Source organism: Lissotriton helveticus, chromosome 5_1, assembly GCF_964261635.1.
Source record: "Lissotriton helveticus chromosome 5_1, aLisHel1.1, whole genome shotgun sequence".
In the NCBI taxonomy this organism is placed as follows: domain Eukaryota; kingdom Metazoa; phylum Chordata; class Amphibia; order Caudata; family Salamandridae; genus Lissotriton; species Lissotriton helveticus.
This window is the reverse complement of record NC_136065.1, coordinates 126136479-126151769: the sequence shown is the minus strand read 5'-3', so window position 1 is coordinate 126151769 and position 15291 is coordinate 126136479. Positions and strand designations below refer to the sequence as shown.

At 44.2% G+C, this 15291-nt stretch overlaps 1 protein-coding gene across 4 annotated transcripts in view; it reads left to right on the top strand.

Annotated features, from left to right (window-relative positions):
- The window catches only part of DAB2IP (DAB2 interacting protein), a 1475985-nt gene that overhangs the window by 188557 nt on the left and 1272137 nt on the right, over positions 1-15291 (top strand). The gene's annotated exons all lie outside the window — the stretch shown is intronic.

The following is a 15291-nucleotide window of genomic DNA, read 5'->3' as shown; positions in this document are numbered from 1 at the left end:
TGACGGCAGAATCCGAAACACGAAGAGTCACCCGCAACGCTTCTCATTTCAAGAAGTGCTCTCCTGAAACCCATGAAAATATACCTGTGGTCCCCACACTTGAAAACAGAGACAATCCTGAGACTGTCGCACCTGACACCGGACTCTCATCTGCCGAAGAGCCCTCATCTGAAGCTGGCGTGTCCACACCAGCGAGACCCCGCCGTCATGTGCGGCCTCCCAAGAGACTGATTGCAGAGATGGACTAATCTCTAGTTTTTCACTTGTTGCTTTATTAAGAAAGGGGGAGATGTAATAGAGTTAGCAGTCCAGTAGTTGGGGTGGGCGGAGTTAGGTGGGCAGAGGGGAAGAGGAGGGGACAGGACAGGAAAGGGGCAGTTAGAGTAGGGACGGGGACCTACACTAGACGTGCTCTACAGAAAGCTTGTTTCTGTTTTTTAACCAATACTTATCCCATAGTTTTGCATGAACTTTGCACCACCCGTCTCAAATAAATGACAAAGGAGCACATATCCACAAAACAAACCTGTCATGTTTGCAAGAAGCAAAATGCTTTTTGCAATTGTACGAGAGCATTATTACGGCACACGTCATGCTTCTTGAACGACCCCGCCGGCTAGGAGCGGGCCAGGCAGTTGGCACAAGCGCTGCCCCGCTGTTTAAAGGCTCACCCACCATGGATACAAGCCGCGGCCACGTGCCCTCTGCTAGGGCGTTCATTGGCTCCCATTGCTCCTCCTTCCAAGTGGATCATACAAGCATTTCCCCAAGACAGATTTGTCCATGAAAATGCAGCGAATTACATCACCAACCCTAAACCAGGGGTAGAATTGTAAATAAGTACTCCAGAGTTTATGCCTTCGTGAGCGTCAGGAGTACTGGAGTCTACAATAGTCAGGGAACATGTCCTTGAGCTTTCCATGCCAGAGCACCACTGCATTTCAGCACTGCCACAGGGTAAAAGGAGGAGCATCATACTCCCTTCTTACTTGACGTATGTTCCCGAACTGTTACTCGTCTCCACCAGACAAACAGAATTCCACAGTCAAAACTTCTCCTATATGAGGCAAACATATTTAATGCTCTTCCTTCCCACCATCAGAACCGAGTCCATCCTCTTCGGCTTCAGGAAGCATCCAGGAGCTCATCTCTCCTTCCTCCTTCCTGCAGTGAGGATGCTTTCCAACAATGTTGGACTCTCCGTAGGGTGGACAATTGAATTCATGGCATTCTAGGCTTTCTTGTGACAAACTACTGTGTTGTCGATTTTGTTGTCTTACTTTGTTTCCGTTTAACTATCAATCAATAAAAACTTTATTTCGGTTTAGTTTGCAAACCATAAAAGTACAAAATACAGCAATCCTAAATTCATTGTTAAAAAAGAAGGAATCCTCATCAAGATACAATTGTACAGAACTAGCAGCAACTTATAACAGCAAAAATTATACTAAAATGTATAAGTGCATATACAAAAGGAGATTTAGATAAAATTCATTACAAATCCAGGCATTTTCTGTACTTTACAATTGATTTCAAGAATTCTAATACAAAAAGAATGCTATCGCTAACAAATAATTGTAAGTACATCATAGCAGGTCTGATCTGACAAAAATGTAGTTTCTTTAATAGCGGTACCAGATAGCGTTTGCGGGGAAATTCATAAAATTTACATGAAAACATAAAATGCAACATATCCTGCTGAGACTTTCCGTCACAGCCGCAGGGAGCTGCTTCTTTGTTAAAAATAGTTTTTTGTGGCCTAACAAGCAAATAATAAAATAGATTCATTCGGAATCTAGTTACTAGAAATTTCTCATAAGAGGTCAATGAGCCCATTAAATAAGGTTCAATATGTGGGGTTGTTTTTAACATAACATATGTTCTAACATTCGATTTCTGGACCTCTAGGGCTTCCCTCGATGTTCTCCTTTCCATGAGGAATGCCATTTTAATTGCCTCCACATCCTTCATGGTAATACAATCAGGAATTTCAAATAGCTCATCCCGCCCTTGGCTCAAGAAACGTATCTTCAAATATTTCAGCCAGGGTATAGCAGATGAGTTGTCCATAGACAGGCAATCTTTTAAAATCATATGCGTCAGGGGGATGTCAGGGTTTAACCATAATTTCAGCCAGCAGGACAGTGGGCGCAAGGAGGAAATATCACTGACATACTGGACCCCCAGTTCTTCATGAACAGCTAGGTTGGACGTACCTTGCGGGAGACACAGTAGTCGTTTTAAAAACTTATTCTCCACAGTCTGGAGGTGCTCTCCCCGGATATACCCCCAAATTTCACTTCCAAATGTTGCTATAGCCACAGATTTAGCATTATATAGTTGCAACATTGCACCAGTAGGCTTTTTCCCCAATTTAGATGCGAAATTAAAAATTGATGCATTCACCCTTGCAACATCCCCTTTCTTTTTTAAGACATGCGGGCCCCAATTTAGTTTATTATCAAAGAGGACTCCAAGATAGGAGAATGTGCCAGATATGGGAATTATTGCACCACCCACATTAAATTGGAAGTTCCGTCTTGGTGGCTGGCCTACTTGCATGATATATGATTTAGAATTGTTTATTGTTAAATCCCTGTCTGTCATGAAGGACTTGAAAGCAGTTAAAAGAGCTTGCAGGCCTTTTTCGGTCCTAGATACGAGGACCGCATCATCCGCGTATAATAGGACCGGAATACCCCGATGTCCAACTCTGGGGCAGTCAGCCCCCACCTCCTGTAAAACGCTATCTAAGTCATTGATATAAAAGTTAAACAGAAAGGGAGCCAAAAGGCATCCTTGGCGAACTCCCCTTTTGATATTAAAATCCTTCGTCACACTCAGATCTTGAGAAAATCTAACATTTGCTCTGGTATATCTATGTAGATCTTCAAGGAAGTTCACGATACCGGCATCAACCCCCTTAGCCCTCATGGACCCCCACAGCTTCTGTCTGTTTACACAGTCAAAGGCTGAGGACAGGTCCATGAAGGCAAGGTGGATGGTCCCCTTATATGCCACTGTGTATTTACTTAAAATTAGGAAGAGATTAAGGCATTGGGTAGTCGGTGAACGTCCCCTACAGAAACCATACTGGGAGACAAACATGATGTTGTCTTCAACCCATGTAGTGAGTCTCTGCAGGAGAACCCTTCCCATAACTTTCACCATGGAGTCTAGGAGTGAAATGGGTCTATAGCAGTGCGGACTGCTTTTATCCCCTTGTTTAAAAACAGGTACAATAGTAGAAACCCCCAAGACAGTGGGCATCCACTATGAACCGCAATATCAAAAACAGATTCAAGAATTGGAGCCCAAAAAGAAGGGTCAGACATGTATAAGTCTGGGGGAATTCCATCTGGTCCTGGTGCTTTCCCGGCTGTTAAGCCGAGAATTCCTTCATCTATTTCACCCCTGCCAATTATAATTTTATTGCCATTAGGGTCAGGTACCAGACTGTCATGTTCATCCAAGGGGGAGTCATACATATGCTCAAAATGAGCCTCCCAATCCTCCTTAGCTATATGACATTCAAGACCATCTCCTGTCTCCTGGACAAGACATGTTTTTTTTAATGTACCACAGAACTTGGAGCTGTTCTTAAGGGTTTCAGGATCTAATAACTTGTTCCATGCCTCATTCCTTAGGGTCTCCTTATATTTAGCTAATGCTTTTTTGTAGGCCTTGCGACAAACGATTACATCAGCTTGCACTCTAGGGTTAGAGGCTAAGGCTGCCCTTAAATTTCGTGCTAATTTTGAACAATGCTCATCAAATCATTTGGGACCCACATTACACTGTTTCTTGACTGGTACAGATAGCAGTTCCATGACCCTATCGGAAATAATCTGGAATGTTGCTAACACCGTAGAATGTTGTTGCCCGTTTAACTAATTAGACTAGCACTCCTGTTAGTAATGATTGATACGTGGAAAACTCAGAAATGGAAACCGTGTCTCTAGTGTCATGGAGTGAGGTAGCTTTTGTCCCACTCCAACTCTCATTATTATGATATATTAAAGACTACTCAATCAATCAATCAGGATTTATAAAACAAGGCAAATCATCCGATACAGTATCCAGGTGCTTGATCAGCCAGGTCTTGAGGGCTATTCGTAATTCCAGAAGTGAGGTGATGGTCCATAGGTGTGAGGGGAGGTTGTTCCAGGTCTTTGCTGGATGTGGAGAGTATGGGCAAGTGAAAGGGAGATTGGGCGTAGTCTTCTCAACAGTTGGTGGAGGTTCTGGCGGTGGTTAATGTTGGCAGGTGCTTGGTTTTGTAGAGCCTTGTGTGCGTGGGTTAGCATCTTGAATTGGCATCTCTTCTGTACGGGGAGCCAGTGGAGTTGCCTGAGGTGGGGTGTGATGTGTGTTTTTGGGGAGGGCTGAGGATGAGTCTGGCTGTGGTGTTCTGGATAGGCTGAAGTCTCTGTAGGAGGTTTGCAATGATTCTTATGTAGACTGGTGATAAGAGACTGTGTTATGGTACGTCTCAAGTGTAGGGTTAGCCACTTGAAGATCTTACATAGCATGCGCAGAGTGAGGAAGTAGGTATGGAGATAGCATGAATCTGTGATTTCATGGTGAGCTTGTTGTCAATGATGATTCCAAGGTTTCTGGCATGGTCGGAGAGAGTGGGTGCGGGTTCTAGGTCTGATGGCCACTAACAGTTGTTCCATACGTTGCTGCGGTTGAAAAAGATCAGTATGTTCTGTTATGATGTTATTTCGTATTTATAAAGCGCACAGCTACTCAATAGAGTGTCCCGGCGCTCAGCAGCACATGCGTAGAACCGTTGCAGGGCAGACTCTCTAGGTGGGTTATTCATGGAATAACCATAAACCAGTACTTCCGTCTTGTCTGTTTTCAGCTGCAGGCAGTTGTTCTTCATCCAGTCTGCGACGTTTGTCATGCAGATGTGGAAGTTGGTTCTTTTGGGGTGGGGTTGTCGGTGAGCGATTGAAGACGATAAGATGTGTTCAATACGCATCCCTGTTTGCTCATGCCAGTTAGTGCACGTTTTAAGAGTATACATGGGCAAAATTTAAATTTTTCCCTGCACTCATACAGAAGCATAAAAAATGTATGCAGCTCCGGCTGTAACTTTTATGAGGATTGGTTTACTGTGGACAGACTTACAAGCCACCCAATAAGTGGATTTAAAACTTAATCTCAGTGGTGACGTTGGCTGAGAGCTAACAGCAAAATTCTGAGGACAGTCTTTAATTCACATATGAAGGCAGATAAATGTAAAATAATGTCTTTATTGGTCATTTTGCCTGCTCTACATGTTACTACTGAGTGCTCCAGAACATTATAACTCAATAACAGTACAGAAAGAAAGGGGGCATAGCAACATCAATTACATTCAACACAGAAGAGCTAACAGCCTGCATGTCCCTACCCTTTTCACCCACCAGCTTCTAGCCAATATTTCTTAGTTCATGAAGACTTTAATCAAGTGTTGGTTTTTCCTCTCCTTCTAGGGTTTATGGCGGCCCTTCTATAATTACAACAATGAGTTCAGTTTACTCTGGTGTTGCAGTGGAGTATATGCCACAGTATCAGTACTTGAATTGAGGATTTAACACAATTGTAAAACACAAAAATACCATATCATAATCTTAATATATGAATAAGGTGTAACCTAGAGTTAAGTGCCTAACATTCCATCTCTGTGTTCTAGTAAAATTTCAAACTATTGATACCTCGATCTCACAGTTTATCGAGTCATCAGAATGTCCACTATTACATTATAGAAACATAAAATTGCATTACTCTGTTTAACATATAACTATGCCATGATGGAATACCTCGTTTATACAGGAGATGACACAGCATTAGATGAACCATGTTAACTGATGTTTGGAGACAATAAACTTGCCTTAGTTTGGTCAGCAGCATCATTGGGAATAGAATTTGACTTCTGAGACTATGACAGTTTAATGGAAGCAATACATGGAATCCTCACTTAAAAATATTCCATCCTCCACAGATGGTAATTGTGGAGAGCTGATATGTGACGAAATTGCTAGACAATAGCCCGAAGCCCCAGCCTCTTTCTCAAAATGCCTGGGACACTGTTAATGAAACATTCATCTGAACTAATTATAAAAGGTGATCAAATGGGGATAACATAAAATACCTCAACATAAGGTAATGTAACGCAACATATAATTGTAACGCAACATAAGGTAATGTAACGCAAGCTAACATAAGATGGGGCTGGAGTGCCTCGCATCACCTCACAGAGGTTGAATTAACATGTGCCTGAGATATGGGACTGAGCAAGACTTTGGCATCACAACACACACAGGATGAGAAGTAGCTTTATGAGGAAGTCGGATAGTCACGGTATTTAGGATAGCTTCCTTTCTAAACATTAGAATGTTGAAACTAATCAATGGTGTTGGTTGTTTTTGGATTAAATTCAGAAATTATGTTAAAGTTTCTTGCTGAAATTTGATAAACATCAGTGTAGATTTTCAAATATCTTTCCTCAGGCTTGTGCAAGTTTTGGTAAATTGCAAACCAGCTGCTTTGCGATCTGAGTTTAAAAGGTTCTAATGGACGTGTAACTTCAAATGTCTCTTAAAGAGAAAACATGGAAGACAAAACCAAAGGTGACCGTCAAACCCTGTGTACACGACTCATGCATCACACATGAAGGGTCTGGTGTCTCATTGCAGTAATGTAAAATGAAAGTGTGTCCTCATGTAACGTAACTGGAAAATATGTAAAGCGCTCTGATACCTGATTCGGTTCGGGTCTAGTTCGCGCTATATAAAACTCAGCTAAAAAAATAAAAAAAAAATAAAAAAAAATGTATCCACTCTAGCGAGCTATGTATGACTTCATGACAGTGGGTCCCTAAGTCTTTCATCATTCTGAGGTCGATAAAATAAATATCACTGAGTTGCTACTTATTTGATGGCTTTCCTTGCACTTACTGTGTTTGTCCCTTCCCTCAAGTATAGCTTTTTAAATGAGAATTCTGATTCCACTGCTAATTTAAGGGGACTACTTTTTAATTTGAGCCTAGGCAGCGCATGCGCTGTCTCTTCGAGACATGCTGTAATCACTCTGTGGGCTTACAGCCCACAGATAGGCTTGCTATTGGCTGGCTCCATTGTCACTCTCCTAGCCTTTCTTCCCATTTGTTCATGGCATGCACTTGTCACACCTCCTTTAGTGTTTACCCCTCCCCAAGAGATATCACTCCACTAGTTGCCATTATAGCATGTGTTTGTCGAACTACTTTTTTGGGGTTGAAATGAAATGAATACAATTGATCCTGTTTTCTTTTGAGGTCATGATATTTTTCTTTTCAGGTTGCATTTGTGCCTTTTAGAAATGTATTTTTGATCCGAGCAATTTAAGTTTTTTAACCATTGTCATGTATTTAAATGTTTTTTTTTGTAGGCACAGGGAGAACCGATGCAGAGACTCAAACCTGGTTCCCCAGTTCCAAAGTCCGCATCTCTAAAGGTTATGCCACATCCTCTCTCCAAATATTATTGGGCATAGACGTCTCTGTGTTTGGCTGGGATTGGCCGAGTTTTGTCATTTCTTTTCTTGACGGAAGCGAGCTGTCGGCAGCAAAGCCTGCTTCCCTGGGGCTGTCCTCCTCACCTCCACTGTGACGCTCTCGCCCTCCCTCTCACTCTTTGTAGGTTTTGGTGAAGACTATCTAGACTTCTTTCGTCTCCACGACTCCTCCTAGCGGCGCTCTGGCCTTCCACTGCTAGCTCTTTGGTTTACCAATTTGCCAGACCCATTGGGAATCACAAAAACAGAGGGATGGTGGCATGCTGGGGGCAGCAGACCAGGCCATTGGGCACTGCCTGACTGCCCAATAGGCCAGTCTGAGCCTGGAGAAGTTTCCAGAGTTGGAAAGTCTGATGATGGCTTGGAGAGGATGAGCACTAGGAGATGCAAAGGTGCTTCTAAGATGGGAGTAGCTTTGACATTTTTAAGAACTTTTTCTTTTTATTGATTGTTAATTTTAAAAGTGGTTTAGTTATCAACTTTTCCAATTGGGAATAGGTTTAAAACATGAATTGCTGTCTTTCATTTCACCATAAGCGGCAGTGTGTGCTGTTTCCCACTAATTAGTAGAACTTTTGAACAGTGACTGTGACAGGCGAAAAGGTTGAGATAATTGGAGAACAATAGGTTGTTTGGGTGTTTAACTTGTTTTAATATGTTTGATGTATTATTTTAGGTCTTCTTTGCACTATATATATATATCACATTATGCATCATTCAGGTTTATATTACTTATACAAAACAGGTGCTCTTAAACCAGGGTGCAGTCATTGCACAAAGGATGCTCTAGGTACGTCTGATATCCATAAATCAACAATCAGCATTTATCCAGCACATTAGTGGCACTGCTTACAGATAGCTTCTGCACAGGGACAGTCGGATCAATGCTGTAGTGAAGTGTTCCCATTGCATTGGCGTAAGTGGCACCCAATGTTCCTGCGGTGCCCTCTGGATGGATATCGGACTGTAGTGATTCGTTGGCTGGGAAAATCAGGAGCATGGGTGGGCATGTTCTCTTGTGGTGGGCAGGGAATGGGAGCAAAACCCATATACTCGCTAGCACTTGTCGAAACTCTTTGTGACAATATGCACTTGAACTGGAGGGAGTGCAAGATTCCAGTACACAATATGACCACTTGTCATGCCAAAATTCACATTGCTTGACTATCACTGAAAGTGAGAGTAAGTGCACATTGGCTAGTAATACTGTGCCCAGTTTTAGGAAGCAGCACCACTACCCCGGATATATTCAACATTATGACCCATATGTACTGGCACATTTTCCCATCGAGACAGAATGGGAAAAAAACCCTTTCGAGCATCAGGCTCTAAGAACAGCACCCAAGTATGAGAGGATGGCAAAATATTGCAGACAAAAATATCGGCAACAAAAATATTGAACAAAATTATTGAGGGCACAAGTATTGACTTTAGATTAAAATGTAAAGTAAAAAATATCAACTGTGCGGCCTAGGCAGAGTAATGCCTACAGTGGAGGCAGGGCTTTCCAGGCATCACGTAGGCGTTAGGATGTGCCTTTCCGTCGGCCCTTTCATGGCGATAAACCCGCTATGAAAAGGCTGGTGGACAGAGACATTGAGGGCCCCTAGTGGGCCCCCCTAGCCCCCAGACACAAGACCTGCCCCCTACATATCCCTGCACCATGTGGCAGGCACCGCCTGGTGCCTGCCACGTAGTGCGGGGATGTGTGCAGTGTCCCTTTTTGGGTCTCTCCTATGCAGCGCACATGCGCTGCTCAGGAGCCCTTTAGCCGTCGTTCTGCTCTTTTTCGAAGCACACACTCATGCTTGTGGCAACATCCACCTTGCGGGAGTGCGCAGCGGCGCGCCACAAGCACGAGTGTGTGCTTAAAAACAGATCAGACTGCGCACACACGCAGCACTCCCGGGCTCTCTCTCTCTCTCCAATGCTTGTTCTTTTTAAGAGTCTTCTTGTTTGCAAGTCACTGGTCAGCTGACTGCCAGCACTCCCTTTCAACTCCACACAAACAGACACTACTGCCAGCAACTGCCCCTGAATTGTAATTTTTTCCTTCCGCCTCAAACACCGAGCAATGCAGAATTCTGTGCTGATAGCAATACTTCTCCACACGCCTCCTGCAGCCCTCAATCGTCTTCCTACAAGATACAATTAGGCTGATGCGCTCCTCTCACCGCTCGGGCGAACACCTCTTCATCTGGCACACTTTGCCACAGGCTCCGCTACAGTCGCTCAGGCCGTTTGCCATATCCTTCCTCCTGCTCATGGTTTACGACACCACACTAAGTATGGACGAATTATGCGAATTCGCAAAAAAATCTGTGAATTTGCAGATTTCCCGGCGAAATCGCGGATTTTTGGGCAATTGCACTATACTCAACTGGAGTACTTTCTACTGGCTAATCAGTAAGTGCTACCTCATTGGGTAAATGTATCGTGCTTTTCCTACACTACAGCTGCGTAAAGGCCCAGAAGAGTTGTCTCCAGTGACCCCGTGTGTCTGTAATTTTGCCTTCGTGCCCTTAGGCGCCGAGGTCCCTCGAGTGAGCTGTCCATCACAGTGGGGGAAAGGGCGGGAAGAGGTTGCATAGCCTAGTGTGTGTGGGGCCGGGTTCTGTGCGAGTTCACATGCCTCTTGTTTATAAAGGTCAGAGACCGATCAGAGCAGCAGATGAGGAAAAAGCAGTAAGTGCTACCTCGTTAGGTAAATGAAATGTATCGTGCTTTTCCTACACTACAGCTGCGTAAAGGCCCAGAAGAGTGGTTTCTAGTGACCCCGTGTGTCTGTAACTTTGCCACCGCGCCCATAGGCGCCGAGGTCCCTCAAGTGAGTTGTCCATTACAGTGGGGGAAAGGCCGGGAAGAGGTTGCATAGCCTAGTGTGTGTGGGGCCGGGCTTCTGTGCGAGTTCACATGCCTCTTGTTTATAAAGGGTCAGAGACCGATCAGAGCAGCTGATGAGGAGAAAGCAGTAAGTGCTACCTCGTTGGGTAAATGAAATGTATCGTGCTTTTCCTACACACTAAAGCTGCGTAAAGGCCCAGAAGAGTTGTCTCCAGTGACCCCGTGTGTCTGTAACTTTGCCACGGCGCCCATAGGCGCCGAGGTCCCTCAAGTGAGCTGTCCATCACAGTGGAGGAAAGGGCGGGAAGAGATTGCATAGCCTAGTGTGTGTGGGGCCGGGCTTCTGTGCGAGTTCACATGCCTCTTGTTTATAAAGGTCAGAGATTGATCAGAGTAGCAGATGAGGAGAAAGCAGTAAGTGCTACCTCGTTGGGTAAATGAAATGTATCGTGCTTTTCCTACACTACAGCTGCGTAAAGGCCCAGAAGAGTTGTTTCTAGTGACCCTGTGTGTCTGTAACTTTGCCACCACGCCCTTAGGCGCTGAGGTCCCTCGAATGAGCTGTCCATCACAGTGGGGGAAAGGGCGGGAAGAGGTTGCATAGCCTAGTGTGTGTGGGGCTGGGCTTCTGTGCGAGTTCACATGCATCTTGTTTATAAAGGTCAGAGACCGATCAGCACAGCAGATGTGGAGAAAGCAGCCTCCTGGTCACTGGAAGTACAAGGGGATTGCGCTCGAGAAACTCGTGGATGCCTAGACCTCCATCACGGATTACAGCTTTTTGTAGACGGTAGATTTGGGGAGAAAGCACACCTGCCTAGCATCGACCATGCTCACTAGATTCTTGGGCTGATTATAAATGCGTTACTGAATTTGAGCTTCAACTCGGGCACCTGCTTTATTTGTATCTGTAAGTGCTTCTTGCTGAGGTTTAATTTTTGTGACAGGAGCCTCATTGCCTAATTGTAACTATTCTCTGACCCTGCTTTGAGGGTCAGAGCAGGGTCAGAGAATAGTTGCAAGTAGTAAACGAGACGCCGCTCAGGAAGCACTTACGTGGTTACAGCAGGTGCCCAAGTGGAAGTTAATTTCTTTGTAACCCTTTTGTAAATGGTTACAAAGAAATTAGCTTCAACTTGGGCACCTGCTGTAACCCTGTAAGTGCTTCCTGAACAAAATTCGTCCCGCTCGCGGATTTTGACGCAATCTCGCGAGATTCGCGGATCACGAAATTGCAGAAAATCCGCAAATTCCGCGAGCGGAACGAATTTTCGGCCCATACTTACACCACACACAAGAGCGCAGAATGGTACTTGTGCAGTCAATGCATGTGCGGCACTTGAGGCTTCTTCCACCACTCCACTTCGTTCGCGCTGGCCTGCGCTCGTGCAGTCATGCACTTGCCACACCACATGCTCTCCCTCGCCGAACTTCACAAGTAAAAGACACACTACCACCTCACGCTCCCCAAACTAGCCCTCCTTACGTTAGTTCTCCTCAGAGATTAGACTTATCACAGCCTCACAGTGCTTATCTCCCCATTACCAGCACTAAAATTTACACATCCTGACGCTGTTTTCCTGGCCACAGAGCTCCACCGCAGCTCCGTCTCTACCACCACTGTGTAACCACGCAAATTCACTTACGGTGATCTTCTCTGGGGTGGATCCCATTCTCAATTGAAGTGAACACGCACCATCAGTTTCTTCACAACAGTTTATTATAAGTCAAATAACAAGTGTGCGACCAACCTTGGCAAGACATGACAGCAACTGCCAAGACAGGACAGCAGTTGCCAGTCCTAGTCTCACCCATGACATGCTAAACATTCCATGTTCTATGACATCACATGGCTATGCTAGATCAGATTGGATCTAGTTGTGTTATGCCAATGGCCATAACACACATTAGCTACTGCAGGCGAAAACAGCCATTTCTTGTGTTGATGTCTTCTGTACCTTGGATACATCGCACTACAAATTTGACCTCGAAGTGACTTGAGCTATCTATTCTCCCCACCTTTAATCGATCTGGTAATGTTGGGCGCTTACATCACCTCTAAGCTACTAATTCTTTTTGTTTTATATCAGGTAAATTCTGGGTTGAGATGAAGAGCCCAATTGGAGGAAAGAATATGAATATTCTGTCTATAGGCCCCCTAGGAAGAACTCTCTATTTTGCAAAACAGCAAGGTTTCCAGTACAAAACATAATGCAGCCATGAACTATACTGAAATTGCAAAGCACAAACATGATTTGTGACTTGCAATTTTCACACTGCAATTCATTCTCAATTGGAATAAGGGGGCTTGAAATAGACGTTCTCCTTTTCTAGAAATTCACAATGGCTATCTCTGTGGTTTATAACTGCTATAATGTTCTCAAGTCATTAGCAGGACAACAACACGTCAATGGCAGTGCTATTTATTTTCAAAGTAGAGGCTGTCTGTAGTGACGTGTTTGTGCATGCATGGGCTGAGTGAGCATGCTATTTGTGGGTGCTGTGGGAATGTAATGATGCATGCAATGTTGGTGTCTATGTGTGGGTGATATCTAGGAGTTATTTACAGTTGGAGGAATAATGGAGCCACAATAGGATGTATCACCTTGTGGCTGTAACCTTAGGGCCTAACATAAGACTGCAACCTTGCCCATGAAGGGCAGCTTACAATTTGTGAAAGACAGCTGCTGGCATCATCAGTAGTGGGGAGCACACAGTGGTCCAAGGGACCAGTGTTTGATTCACCCAGAGGCAGTTTGTAAAATTCCCATGTTTTTAGGTCGAGCCTGGGCAGCGCATGCGCTGCAAGGCATGCTGTATTCAGGTAGGGACATGAATCTCTGCCCACTCTCCACCCATATTTTTCATTGGCTTATGTCATTGTCCACTGTAAACTGTGGGTGTTCATTGGTCAATAGTCTTAGTAGTCCCTCCTTAGTTTCACCTTGTCTCATTTTGTAACCTCCCATGGCAACACCCCCTGATATGTGTCTTGTTACTCGGTAGGCTTTTATTACAGACTCCGTGCACTATTTTCTCAAATAACTTTGTCCTGTCTGCTGTTGCAGGCAAGATAAGCTATCTCCTAACGCTTTTAAAAAAAATATTATAGCACGGGCGCGGAAAGCATTTGCAATGCAATAGGTCTCGCATTTGCGAAAGTTTAAGCTATTGGCATTGTAAATGACCATGACTTTTATTTATCTGTTTTTAAAACAACACATAAATAAAAGACATTGTCATTTACAATGCCAATAGCTCAAACTCTCGTAAATGCGAGACCTATTGCATTGCAAATGCTTGTTTGCATTGCGGCGGGTGTTGCAACACCAGCCGAAATGCAAAATATAGGCATTGCGTCCAACGTGGTGGCAGTCGCATCTAAATGCCTACTGCGGGACCACCTCCAGCATGGAGGGGCGGTCCCAGTCCCCAATATGGTGGCTGGCAGACGTAAGTCCACACGCCATCGTAATCGGTCCCATAGTTCATATACAGAGGTAGCACATGCAAAATAACACCATCTCTCGGCATTTATGATGTACCCAGTAAAAGGAGTCACTGGATGAGTCAGGGATTCTGAGGCATTTGGAATTTGAGTGTAATTAGAAGTGTTTCAAATTAAGAGCATGATGAAGAGCAAATGTATAGGGTGCTGCTTTAAGATGGAGTTTAAATGATGTCAACCATGGCGATCACCTGTCACTAAAGGTGGTCTGTCCCAACCTTAGCTCAAGATTTTACTTTTGACTCTTCGTTAAGATGACCCAGGAAGGGTGTATACTATGCCAAAACTCCACAACATTTTAAAAACTTGTTTTTTACTTATGTAGGGGACACAAGTTCTGCTTAACAATAATTGTTTCTTTATTGTACAACTTTTAAATTTATATAACAGTATTGACTCTTACCATAAGAAATGGATCTTTGCTGGACTTAAGGGTTCTTGGCCATTCTTTCGCAGCTGGCTCCTTTAAGATGCCTTTGTGATAAATCTAAATGTACAGAGGAAAAGTATTGTACCATTATTGAGCATACCGACTTTACTTGTAACTGCGTTCCGAAACTTTTGCAAATAGTTCAACAATGTTTGAACTCTTCACCCAACCCATTTAATTTTTCACGTTTTGGAAATGTGTTCCAAAAATTGTTCGCTTCTAAGATCTTAGCCATCAGGGACATCATTGTGGAAAAAACTGAAATAAAATGTCCCTTATACTCAGGTACTCTCTCACACATCTAACTCAACCATGGCTGATGCCTGACTTTCTTGTTATTGAACCAAGCGGAACTTGTAACCATCTTATCATAAAGAGTATACACAACTTACTCTGACAACCCAATTGAAGCATATTTTGTAGGGAGCTATTCTACCAAAATTACAGATTTCTGACTTTTTTTTGGCCGTATTACGAGTTTCCTCTCTGACGCAGTTTTCATGGTGGTGAGCCCGCCATGAAAACTGTGATGGAGAGGAAACAAAGGGAGCCCTACAAGGTCCCCTGTTACCTCAGGTCCATGGGGTGCATGCAGGGGGGCACATGTTGCCGTGGGACCATAATCAACAGGCAGCCGGAAAGGGATATACTAATCCAAGCCGGAAATGTACTTTGGAGACCCCAACCAGGGCCCCTGTGCCCGTGGACTACAGGCATATGTCCTGCGGGGCACTTGTGGTGCCCCCACAAACATCATGCACTGTGTGCCAGGCACATCCCTCTTTCAATTGTGGCCCTTTTCCAGGCCACAGCACAAGCCACAATTGAAAAATTGATGTTTCCGACTGCCTACATGGCGGTCGCATCCTAATCTGGCGGGTGGGACCGCTGACTACTTGTCGGCCGCATCCCGCAACATGCACCATCATAATGACACCCTTTTTTTTAATAAGATCTATGT